We start from the raw sequence: 11670 nt of genomic DNA on the forward strand, positions 1-11670 counted from the left end.
CCGAATAGTTGGTAATAGTGGTTAATGATAAATAAATTAATAAATATGAAACTTATAATAAGTTTCATAATGTATTAAAAAAATGTTTCTCCCTTTAGAAAATAGAAAGCCATTGGTTAGTTATGTGCCTAATTAAACTTTAGTTGTATGCTCTAAACAACATGTTTTTTTATTGTCGCTATAGAGATGGTTTCTTGAAGAAAAGGAAGTTGATAATGAAGAATCCACCAAGATAATGAAAGAATCTTGACCAGGAGAGTTTCAGCGCAGTGCATCCTTGACCTTTCCTTTTCTTGTTCTTAGAGTCAGTATTTGGTTGATATCAATTGAATAACTTAAAATCCAATCAAATAAGTTTAAATTTTTCAGAAGCAAATTAGATCCAAATTGAATAATATACCCAAATCCAACCAAATTTAAATTCAATTGATTTGGTTCAATTTTTTAAAAATTATTTTTTGGATTTAATAAAAATTAACTGTATATATTAAAACTGAACTAAAGATGAGTATCTTGTTAATGCTCTTAGTTCCTCTTCTGTAGGTAGCTTTGAGTTTGGCCTTACTGTTTTGGATTGTAAGAGAATTTTAGATAGCAGGCAACGTATAAGTGTCAGGTGGGGTCCGAGACAAATAAATATGGGTGCTCACACTCTTGCAAAAGCATCCATCAAAAAGCATCCATTCGTCATTTTGTTGGAATTTTTTCTTGAGCTAATGAATTATCATTTTCCCTTTCAAAAAAAAAAAAAAAAAAAAAATTCAAACTGAATCAACCGAAATTGGATCGATTCAGTATGATAGTTTGGTTTTAAACTATGCTCTGCCCTGCTTGTCTCTTTTATATTAGCTGCCTCCAATTCCTTTTTATTTTATTCTCAAAAAAAAAAAAAAAAAAAGAAAATTAATTCCTTTTTACCTTTGCTATCAATCCAAAATTGTGTCTATCTATATATAACTGTCTAAGTTTGTTGATTGAATAATCTTTGGCTTGGGAGAGAGGTTTCAAGAAGGTTGAAGTTCAAACAGATTCTCAGGTCCTTGTGTCTATTCTTTCATTCAATGAACCACCTTCTTTACGGTATCAGAATGTGGTTTGCTCTTGTAGGAGGTTGATGTGCAGGAGGTGGCAAGTGTCTATTAAGAGAATTTATAGAGAAGCAAATCGGGTGGCTGGTGCAATGGCCAATGCTGCTCTTTCTTTTTCTCGTGGGCTTCATCTCATGGAGAGTCCTCCCACTTTGGTTAGAGAATTGGTTGAAGATGATAGGGTAGGGGGTATTTGGCGCCCCCGTCAGGTCATGCAGTACTTCTTGGGTTTTAATAAGGGATGGAAGCGGAGGGGCACCTACGAATTTTGAATTACCCGTAACCGTATCCGTTTATTTGAATAGGGTATCCAATTATTTTAAACTATTTAAACCCGCATGTATTTAAAATGTATTTTTTACTAATAAATCAATAGGATACTCACGGGTACCTATGGCAAAACCATTTATTATAGTAGGTAATGGAAAGTGGGTACCCAGAGTTTAACACTCATACCTTAACTATATTCATTACAGGCAGTAATTTCACTATTTGTATCTGTCTAAAATTCATTTATAACTATCTATATCCACGTTAAACAAATCAGAGCAGAGCGGGTTCCTGGAATACCTATCTCACTTCCATCCCTAGTTTTTTTAATCACTCTCTTTGATTTAAAAAAAAAAATTCTCATTTAAGAAACAAAAGTATTATGTACAAGAAAGTAAAACCACCGTAGTTTGGACTGTACTGTGCATTAATTGAATAGATTACACTTTATTTCACGTACTTTCTTTTATCTTAATAATAACAAAAGAAAAAACACAATTTATCCACGAAATTTTCTTATATTATTTAAAATAATAAAGTGAAAATTTATACAACTTTTAAGTATTTAAAATGAATTCGTTGATTATTGATTTCAATGAAATGAGAATTTTTTTTTTTTAATTCTCAAATAAACAAAATTAATGAACTTTACTGTTCTCTCCGTCTCATTTTATTTGTTTGTAATTCTTTTTTTGGATGTCCCAAAATGTTTGCAAGATTTTTAAATTCAGATATCTAAACAATTATTTTTTCCATAATAAATTTTATGATTGTTCATCAAATAAATTTGTATTATCTTTATGAGTTAAGGGTAAAAAAGAACAAAATAATTTTTATTGACTAAATTTTTAATATGCGTGTTTTGTCAACTGTGCAAATATAATAGGACGAAGGGAGTATATTTTATTTCACTTTTATTTTATTTATTTTCACAAATTTCACCATTTTCAATTTATATTCTTTAATACATGTCTATCTACTAAGGGTTTATTCTGCAAAATTAGCTATTAACTGTTTTAGTAACATTTAGCTGTTAGTTGTTTGAGTAGTTTTTCATAAAATGTTAAAAGTTAAACGTTACATAGGTTAAATTTTTATAAAACGTTATCTTAATCTCTAAAAGCTAGTTCAAATGTTATGTTATCAAACACTATAAAAAATAAGGTTTAATCAAAATGCTAAAAGCTAATTAAAAACTTATTACCGAACACAACCTAATTCTTACTCTTATAATCAAAAAATAATGGCTGCATAATGTTAATTTTGGTGCATGATCTTTTCGTTTTTTTCTATTTTGGTGTCTGAATGGAAAATTGTTAATTGAGTGCCCAAACTTGTATTTTTTTTTTTAATTTGATGTCTCCTGATGACATGGACAACCGAATGTCTAATAAGTGGGGCCCACAAATGCATATGTGTTTGTTTATGTGGACTGACTTTTTTCCACATAGACTGACAGTGTGGCAAAATTAAGGAAAAGATGCATTTACCCCAATTTATTACCATCCCAAACACCTTTTCCCCCGAAACTCTAACCTAAATCACAATTGAAAGATCTAAGTCTCCCTTTCTTCCTCTGCTCAGCAGAACCAACCCTGCTTTCAAACTGAATCAGATTGCCCAAGCATTTTTCTTTTGCGTGTGAGTTTCCCTTGGAGTCTGTATTTTTCTTTTAGATATATTTCTCCTTTCCTCATTTTCTCCCTTCTTGTGGCGATTTTCTTTGTTTTTCTCAGATCGCTTCACTCGAGTTTTGAAATTCTATGTAGTTTTGCACATTTCAAATTTTATTTTTGTTGCCCTTAATATTTATTTGTTCATGTTAATTCACAGAATGTACGGATATTCATTCGCTAGTGACAATGTCGTTTGGAAGTTCCTATTTTTAGCAAGTTTATTTGGAGCAAATAGGAAAGAAATTAGAGCTATGCTTCCATAAACAAACATATGCAGAAAAGTATCCAACAACAACCACTCTAAAAAAAAACTTTACCCAGCAAAATTATCGAAAAATGGTAACAAATAAATGTTAGCGAAGATGGGTATCTTTTCCTAGCAATCATTTTGTTCCTCGCATATTTTTGTAAATGATAGTAGCAAAATTATAATAATATGAGTGACTATTTTTAAAATTGTCTTAGATTCCTTAATTGGCATTAACCTTCTCTAGAGGGGAAGCACCCCTATATATATATATATATATATATGTGGTATTATTGTTTGGATAAGCAATATGAATACAAGAGAGTAATATCCGGCCACTATCTCCTAATATCATGCTCATATCTTCTTTCAGTTATGTTGATTGCATTATGTGGTCCTTGGGCCATTTGTTAGGATCTATGTTTATCACATGTCCCCCTGCCAACAATGGTTGGCATTTACGTCGAAAATCTGAAAAATGGGCTCAGTATTTTGGGACTCTCTCAAAGTTTTAAACTTTGAAAAAGGAATGTACGAGCTATTTGATATGAGGAAAGTAGGTTTTGAGCACGACTCTTTATCCAGGGGGTGATTATACTTTTTATTAAGGTATGGGCCTTTGTATTTTGAGGAAAAGAAGGAGAATTTTTTGTTTTGGGCCTAAACCCCACTTCACTCAGTTTGAGGGCCCTATAGGTAGTTGCAACCGTCGTCTTGCTAAAATGTTTGACTTGATAAAATCTACAGCGGCTTTGGAATCATCAGTTTTGAGGCTTTAGCTTCCACCCATTTAGAAACATAATCAACAATAAGTAATATATAAATAAAACCAAAAGAAGAAGGAAATGGACCACCATAAAATCAATACCCCACACATAAAAAATTTCACATACAAGTATTGGGGTCTGAATCATTTCATTCCTATGGGATATATTTCCTGTTCTTTGACATTATTCACAATTTTTGCAGAAAATATAAGCATCACGAAATATGGTAGGCTAATGATAAGTGCATTATCAAGTGCTTTAATTGTCTATATTCGTATGCATTTTTGGGTTATTTATTTGCTTAATTCACTTTGTTAGACAATTTTTACCAATTAGACATTATTTTAGTTGCATTTGGAGTAATATGATTAAATTGGTAAAATTTCAGCATTTTTTTTTTATCTTGACCCTTATTCGGTTTTTCAGGGATATCTGGAGTTGTAGACCTTCAAATTGGATTCTGTTTGATGCTCCGGAAAGATGAAATAAAGTTCTACAATTGTCAAAGAGGAATCAGAAGCTAATTCAGGCTCAATATTGATCAAATTTAGCTCTGAAGTTTGAAGCTATGTGCTGTATAACTGAGCACAACCTATTCTGTCGTGGACTTCATATCTGGAGTTCCAAGTGTCCAAACTAACTCAGCCCAGGCCCATTGAATTCTTAGAAGACAGCCCTACAGTTGTTGTGAAGAAAACTACTTGAAGTGAGGTCGTTTTGATTGTCAAAAACGCCATAAAAGATCCCGTTTTGAGCAGAAACAGGGGCTTCAACCTGATCTGGTTTTTAGGTCGTATCTGCGGCTGTGAGTATGCGTTTTGGGCGAGCTTTAGTTCGTTAGAAAGGTGAGAAGGAGATCTGCAAATTTGTTGAAGAAGTTAGAATCAGATTCGAAGAGGAAGATGCTGAAAAACAGGGGAGAAATCAGAACAACAAGTATTTTCTATTTACTGCTTTTGAATTTTCCCAATTGATTAGGGATTCTTTTTCCTTTTGGAGGTGTTACAGCAGCTAGGAGGCACGTTTTTCTTCTCTTAGTTCATCTATTAATCTAGGTTTTTGTTCTTTAGTCTTTGTTTTGGTGATTGGAAGCCATGATTATGAGTAGCTAATTTTTTTACACCAATTCAAGGGATTTATCATCCTTGCACTTTTGTGAGACTTGGGTTTTAATTGAGTAGTTTCTTCTTGAATATCTGTTGTTTCTTGTTCTTATTGAGTTGATTCTATTGAATTCTCTGCTAAAAAGGCCTATTAGTGAATTGTTTGGTAGGATTAAGTGCTAATTCAGATTTCATAATCCGTAATTGTTATGAAAGTTTGAATGTTAGTAGCAATTAGATATTATTGATTATATTTCAGGTTTTCAGAATAATCTATAGAGACAATAGGGTTGAATTAAATGGTTTATGCTTTATAAATTGTTGTTCAAGTTTAACTGCTTCCTGATTCTTAATGCTTTTATTAAATTGAGAGGGATTGCTTAATACCCGATCGTTTAATAATTAGAGTTAATGAGGGTGCTGGGCTCAAGTTAACGAAATAGGGGAGTTTTGGGAATTTATCATGCTTTTTGATAAATTTCAGTTAAGTATTCAAAGAGTAATTAAATCATAAGTTGTCTGTGATCAATTGTGCATTGGATTAGAAATCACCTTGAATTGGCTTTTCATCAATTTGCATTACTACTTTAGTTTAATTAATTAATTTTCTTTTTGAACTGTTAAGTTGAATTTTTCACAAACGAACCCCCCCTTTTTTTTTAAACACAAAAATTAAGATTTCAGTCTCTAAGGTTCGACCTGAATTCACCACTTCTACAGTTAAATTCAGTAATTTAAATTTGGTGGAACCGACAAACATCAAATTTTTGGCGCCGTTGCCGGGGACTGAAAGATTATTATATTTTGTGTTTTTATTTTGTTAAAATAGTTTTCTTACCTTTGTGTAGTGTTGTGGTTTCAGGTTTGTGGTAAAATTTCTAGAATTGAAGGAGAATTGAAGCCATTGGGTTTATGACAAGAAGTTCTCAATCTGGTGAAATTATTTTTGATCCTGAAGTAGAAAAAACAGCTAAACGTTTGAGAAAATTAGCTAAAAAAGCTAAACAAGCTAATTTGAGTCAAGCCCCATCTGAACGGACGATTACTGATAATTCAAACAATTCTCCGAGGGAATCAATTTCAGATTCAGAATCTGAAATTGATACCATGGCTGCCAGAACCTTGAAAGAATTGGCTACACCTGACCTAAATCAGCAACCTTTGTGCATTCAATTTCCTACTTTAGATGTTGCTTTTGAATTAAAATCTGGTCTAATCCATTTATTGCCTAAATTTCATGGACTTTCAGGTGAGGATCCGCATAAACATTTGAAGGAGTTCCATGTGGTGTGTTCTAGCATGAAGCCTCAAGGAGTTTCAGAAGAGCAAATTAAGCTTCGAGCTTTCCCTTTCTCATTGGAAGACAAAGCTAAGGACTGGTTGTATTACCTTCCTTCTGGATCGATTAATTCATGGAATGAGATGAAGCGAATATTTTTAGAGAAGTATTTTCCTGCATCTCGGGCTGCCAACATAAGGAAAGACATTTGTGGCATTCGGCAATATAGTGAAGAGAGTTTATATGAGTATTGGGAGCGATTTAAGAAACTTTGTGCAAGCTGTCCCCATCATCAAATTACTGAGCAGCTGTTGATCCAATATCTTTATGAGGGACTTATGCCGATGGATCGAAATATGATAGATGCTGCTAGTGGAGGTGCTTTAGTTGACAAGACACCAGAAGATGCAAAAAGATTAATTGCTAACATGGCAGCAAATTCCCAACAGTTTGGAATGAGAATGGATCACACGTCTAAGAAGGTTAATGAGGTAAGTACATCTAATCTCGAGAAACAAATTTCAGATTTAACTTCTTTGGTTAGACAAATTGCTGTAGGAAATATGCAAGCTGTTAAAACATGTGGAATTTGCATGGTTCCTGGTCATGCTACTGATATGTGTCCTACACTTCAAGAGGATGAACTAGTGCAGCAAGCCAATGCAGTAGGAAATTTTGGGCAGCAACAACGCAGGTATGATCCCTATTCTAATTCTTACAATCCGGGATGGCGAGACCATCCGAATTTGAGTTATGGGAATCAGCCAATGCAAAATCGCTACCAGCAGCAAAGACCACAAGTGAATCAACCATCTTCTTCCTCTCAAAATCAAGGTATGTCACTTGATGATATTGTTAAAGCTTTGGTTACTAATACACAACAGTTTCAGCAGGAAACTAGGACTAGTATTCATAATATAGAGAAGCAGATTGGTCAGTTAGCTTCATCTGTGAGCAAACTTGAAGCTCAAAATTCTGGTAAGCTTCCATCATAATCTGTGATTAATCCTAAAGAAAATGCTAGTGCTATACTTTTGCGAAGTGGGAGAGAAGTTAATAATCAGGTTGTAAAAGAGTCAACAAAGAAGCACAAGCAAGGTTCAAAGGATTCTGATATTCCTGAAGTTGAGGTAAATTCTAAACTTAATGATGCTAATAATTTTGTTGTTCCTCCTCCATTTCCTAGTAGGTTGGCCAAGACAAGGAAGGAAGAACAAGAGAAAGAGATTTTGGAGTTATTCAGGAAGGTAGAGGTTAATATACCGTTACTTGATGCAATCAAGCAAATTCCCAGGTATGCTAAATTCCTTAAGGAATTATGTACTACAAAGCGAAAGTTTAGAAATAATGAAAAAGTTACCGTTGGGGAAAATGTGTCGGCATTCATTCAAAGAAAATTACCTCCAAAGTGTAAGGATCCAGGTTCGTTTTCTATCCCATGTAGAATAGGTGATTCTAAAATAGAGAAAGCAATGGCAGATTTGGGAGCATCTATTAATGTCATGTCGCATTCTGTTTTTCAAACTTTGAATTTAAATGCTTTGAAGGAAACTAGTGTTATTATTCAATTGGCTGATCGTTCTAATGCGTACCCGATGGGTGTAGTTGAGGATGTTTTGGTGTAGGTTGGGCAATTAATTTTTCCAGCAGATTTTTATATTTTGGATATGGGGGAAAGTATTTCCACATCAAATTCTGCATTGATTTTATTTGGTAGACCTTTCTTAAAAACTGCCAAGACTAAAATTGATGTGGATGCTGGCACTTTAACCATGGAATTTGATGAGGAAGTGGTTAAATTTAATATTTTTGATGCTATGAAACATCCTGTTGATGAGCATTCTGTGTTTTCTCTTGATGTAATTGATTCATGTGTGCAGAATGTCGTTGAGTTGAGCAAGGAGGATGAGTTAGAAGTAGTGATTAGTCAAGGAATTTATGAAGAAAGTACAAACCAGCCCCTAAGTGCAGAAATTCAAGATGCAGTAATGGAATTGCAGTCATTACCATTAGTTCCAAAAAGGTACGAGGTTTCTAGGATTGATTTACCTAATCATACAAAATTTTTGCCTTCTATTATAGATGCACCAGTTCTTGAACTCAAACCATTACCGGAGCATTTGAAGTATATTTACTTGGGAGATAATGATACACTTCCAGTTATCATTTCAAGTAAGTTAACTAAGATTGAAGAAGAAAGGTTGACAAGAGTTCTAAGAATACATAAGGAAGCAATTGGATGGACATTGGCTGACATTAAAGGTATAAGCCCATCGGTTTGTATGCATAGGATTTTGTTAGAAGATGATGCTAAGCCAAGTAGAGAAGCTCAAAGGAGGTTGAACCCACTGATGATGGAAGTTGTGAAGAAGGAGATTTTGAAGCTATTAGATGCTGGGGTGATTTACCCAATTTCAGACAGTAAATGGGTAAGTCCAGTTCAAGTCGTGCCAAAGAAATCAGGAGTTACGGTTGTAGCAAATCAAGATAATGAGCTGGTTCCAACACGGATTCAGAGTGGATGGCGTATGTGCATAGACTACCGCAAGTTAAACTTTTCAACTAGAAAGGACCACTTCCCATTGCCATTCATTGATCAGATGCTTGAGCGGTTAGCAGGTAAGTTTTATTTCTGCTTTCTTGATGGTTTTTCGGGGTATAATCAAGTTGTGATAGCACCAAAGGATCAAGAGAAGACTACCTTCACTTGTCCTTTTGGAACTTTTGCATTTAGAAGAATGCCCTTTGGACTTTGTAATGCACCAGCAACATTTCAGAGATGTATGGTCAGCATATTCTCAGATTTTATTGATAATTGCATTGAAGTTTTCATGGATGATTTTACAGTGTATGGTGATTCATTTGATGCATGTTTACATAATTTAAATTCTGTTCTTGAACGATGCATTGAGAAAAATCTGGTTTTGAATTATGAGAAGTGCCACTTTATGGTAGACCAAGGAATTGTTTTAGGGCATGTTGTTTCTAATAGAGGTATTGAGGTAGACAAGTCAAAGGTTGATTTAATTGTGAATTTACCATACCCCACAACTGTGAGGGAATTGCGTTCTTTCCTTGGTCATGCAGGTTTCTATCGAAGGTTTATCAAAAAATTTTCCAAGATAGCAGTACCTTTATCTAGATTATTGCAGCAGGATGTTAAATTTGAGTTTTGTGAAGAATGTAAGGAGGCTTTTAACAAGTTAAAGTCAGCACTGACGACACCTCCTATTATTCAAGCTCCTAATTGGTCTGTACCATTTGAAATTATGTGCGATGCAAGTAATTATGCGGTCGGGGCTGTTTTAGGGCAGCGTGAGGAAAAGCTTTTTCATGTGATTTATTATGCATCTAGGACATTGAACTCTGCACAACGCAACTACTCCACAACTGAAAAAGAGTTCTTAGCTATTGTTTTTGCTTTAGATAAATTTCGGTCATACTTGCTTAATTCTAAAGTGATTGTTTTTTCTGATCATGCAGCTTTAAAGTTTCTCTTAGCAAAGAAGGAAGCAAAGCCAAGACTAATTAGATGGATTCTTCTTTTACAAGAATTTGATCTACAAATCAAGGATAAGAAAGGTGCTGAGAATTTGGTAGCTGATCATTTGAGCAGGTTGGTGACACAAGAGGATCCAATTCCTTTACAAGAATTATTTCCTGATGAGCAATTGTTTAAATTACAAGGTATGATCCCTTGGTATGCTGATTTGGTGAATTATTTGGTTACTAAGACTATGCCTTCTGATTTAAGTAGAGCTAAAAAAGAAAAATTGAAGAGTGAATCTAAGTATTATGTATGGGATGAACCTTATTTGTGGAAATTTTGTTCTGATCAAATTATTAGGAGATGTATCCCTGATAATGAGATTGAATCAATTCTTGTTTTTTGTCATTCATTTGCATGTGGTGGTCATTTTGGACCTAAGAGAACAGGTAGAAAGATAGTGGATTGTGGTTTTTATTGGCCTACCATTTTTCGTGATGCATATATTTTCTGTAAAAATTGTGAACAATGTCAAAGAACAGGAAGTATATCTCGAAGGAATGAGATGAGTCAGACCCCAATACTTGTATGTGAAATTTTTGATGTGTGGGGAATCGATTTTATGGGTCCATTTCCTTCTTCTTTTGGTTTTACTTATATATTACTTGCTGTTGATTATGTTTCCAAATGGGTGGAAGCTAAAGCCACCAGAACTGATGATTCTAAAGTTGTTGTAGATTTTGTCAAGTCAAATATTTTCAGCAGGTTTGGAATTCCTAGAGCTTTGATCAGTGACAGAGGCACTCATTTTTGCAATAGAGCTGTGGAGGCATTATTAAAGAAATATGGTGTTTTTCATAGAGTTTCTACAGCCTATCATCCTCAAACAAGTGGGCAAGCTGAGGTATCAAACAGAGAGGTGAAGTCTATCCTAGAGAAGATGGTGAAGCCAAATAGAAGGGATTGGAGCCTTAGACTTGATGATGCTTTGTGGGCTTACAGGACAGCCTATAAGACACCCATAGGTATGTCCCCTTACAGGTTGGTTTTTGGTAAGATGTGTCACCTTCCTGTTGAGATAGAACATAAGGCTTTTTGGGCTGTTAGAAATTGTAATTTTGAGTTAGATGCTGCTGGTGTGGAAAGAAAGTTACAATTGCAGGAGTTAGAGGAGATTCGTCTTGATGCTTATGAAAATTCTAAGATTTATAAGGAAAAGACAAAAGCATTTCATGATAAACTAATTTTAAAAAAGGAGTTTGTGGTTGGGCAAAAAGTTTTATTGTATAATTCTAGATTAAAGTTAATGCCCGGTAAGGTGCGTTCTCGTTGGATTGGTTCGTTTATTGTTACTAATATGTTTTCTTATGGTGCTGTTGAGATTCAAAGTTTAGGAACTAAGAAGGTGTTCAAAGTCAATGGCCATAGACTCAAGCCATTTTATGAAGGCTTCCAAGAGCATTCACTGGAAGAAATCAAATTGAGTGATCCAATTTATTTAGATTGAAGAAGATGCTGTGACCATGTCGAGCTAACGACGATAAAAAAAAAAGCGCTTTTTGGGAGGCAACCCAGATTTTTTTTTTTTTTGCTTTATTTTATTTATTTATTTTATTTGCATTCACTTGTTTGCTTGTTTGTCTGGCTTGTGTTTTGCATTTTATTCTGTAGCAGGTACCCTTTACCGGACAACAGCTTGGCTTTTGGTTGCAATTTATTTGATGAGTAAATTTCAGCGAAACAGGGCAGTTTT

The 11670-nt window shown here is 34.3% G+C and overlaps 1 non-coding gene and 1 pseudogene across 1 annotated transcript; one reads left to right on the forward strand and one right to left on the reverse strand.

Moving 5' to 3' along the window:
• The first annotated feature begins 6063 nt into the window (after window positions 1-6063).
• LOC149493319 (uncharacterized) lies at window positions 6064-11428 on the forward strand (annotated as a pseudogene).
• LOC149493320 (small nucleolar RNA R71) lies at window positions 6622-6728 on the reverse strand. Its single transcript, XR_016318631.1, has one exon. It is a non-coding gene; the product is annotated as a small nucleolar RNA R71 (small nucleolar RNA).
• Window positions 11429-11670: the final 242 nt, after the last annotated feature.

This window comes from Jatropha curcas, chromosome 10 (genome assembly GCF_041381405.1).
Source record: "Jatropha curcas cultivar XTBG-Jc1 chromosome 10, XTBG_Jcur_1.0, whole genome shotgun sequence".
In the NCBI taxonomy this organism is placed as follows: Eukaryota; Viridiplantae; Streptophyta; class Magnoliopsida; order Malpighiales; family Euphorbiaceae; genus Jatropha; species Jatropha curcas.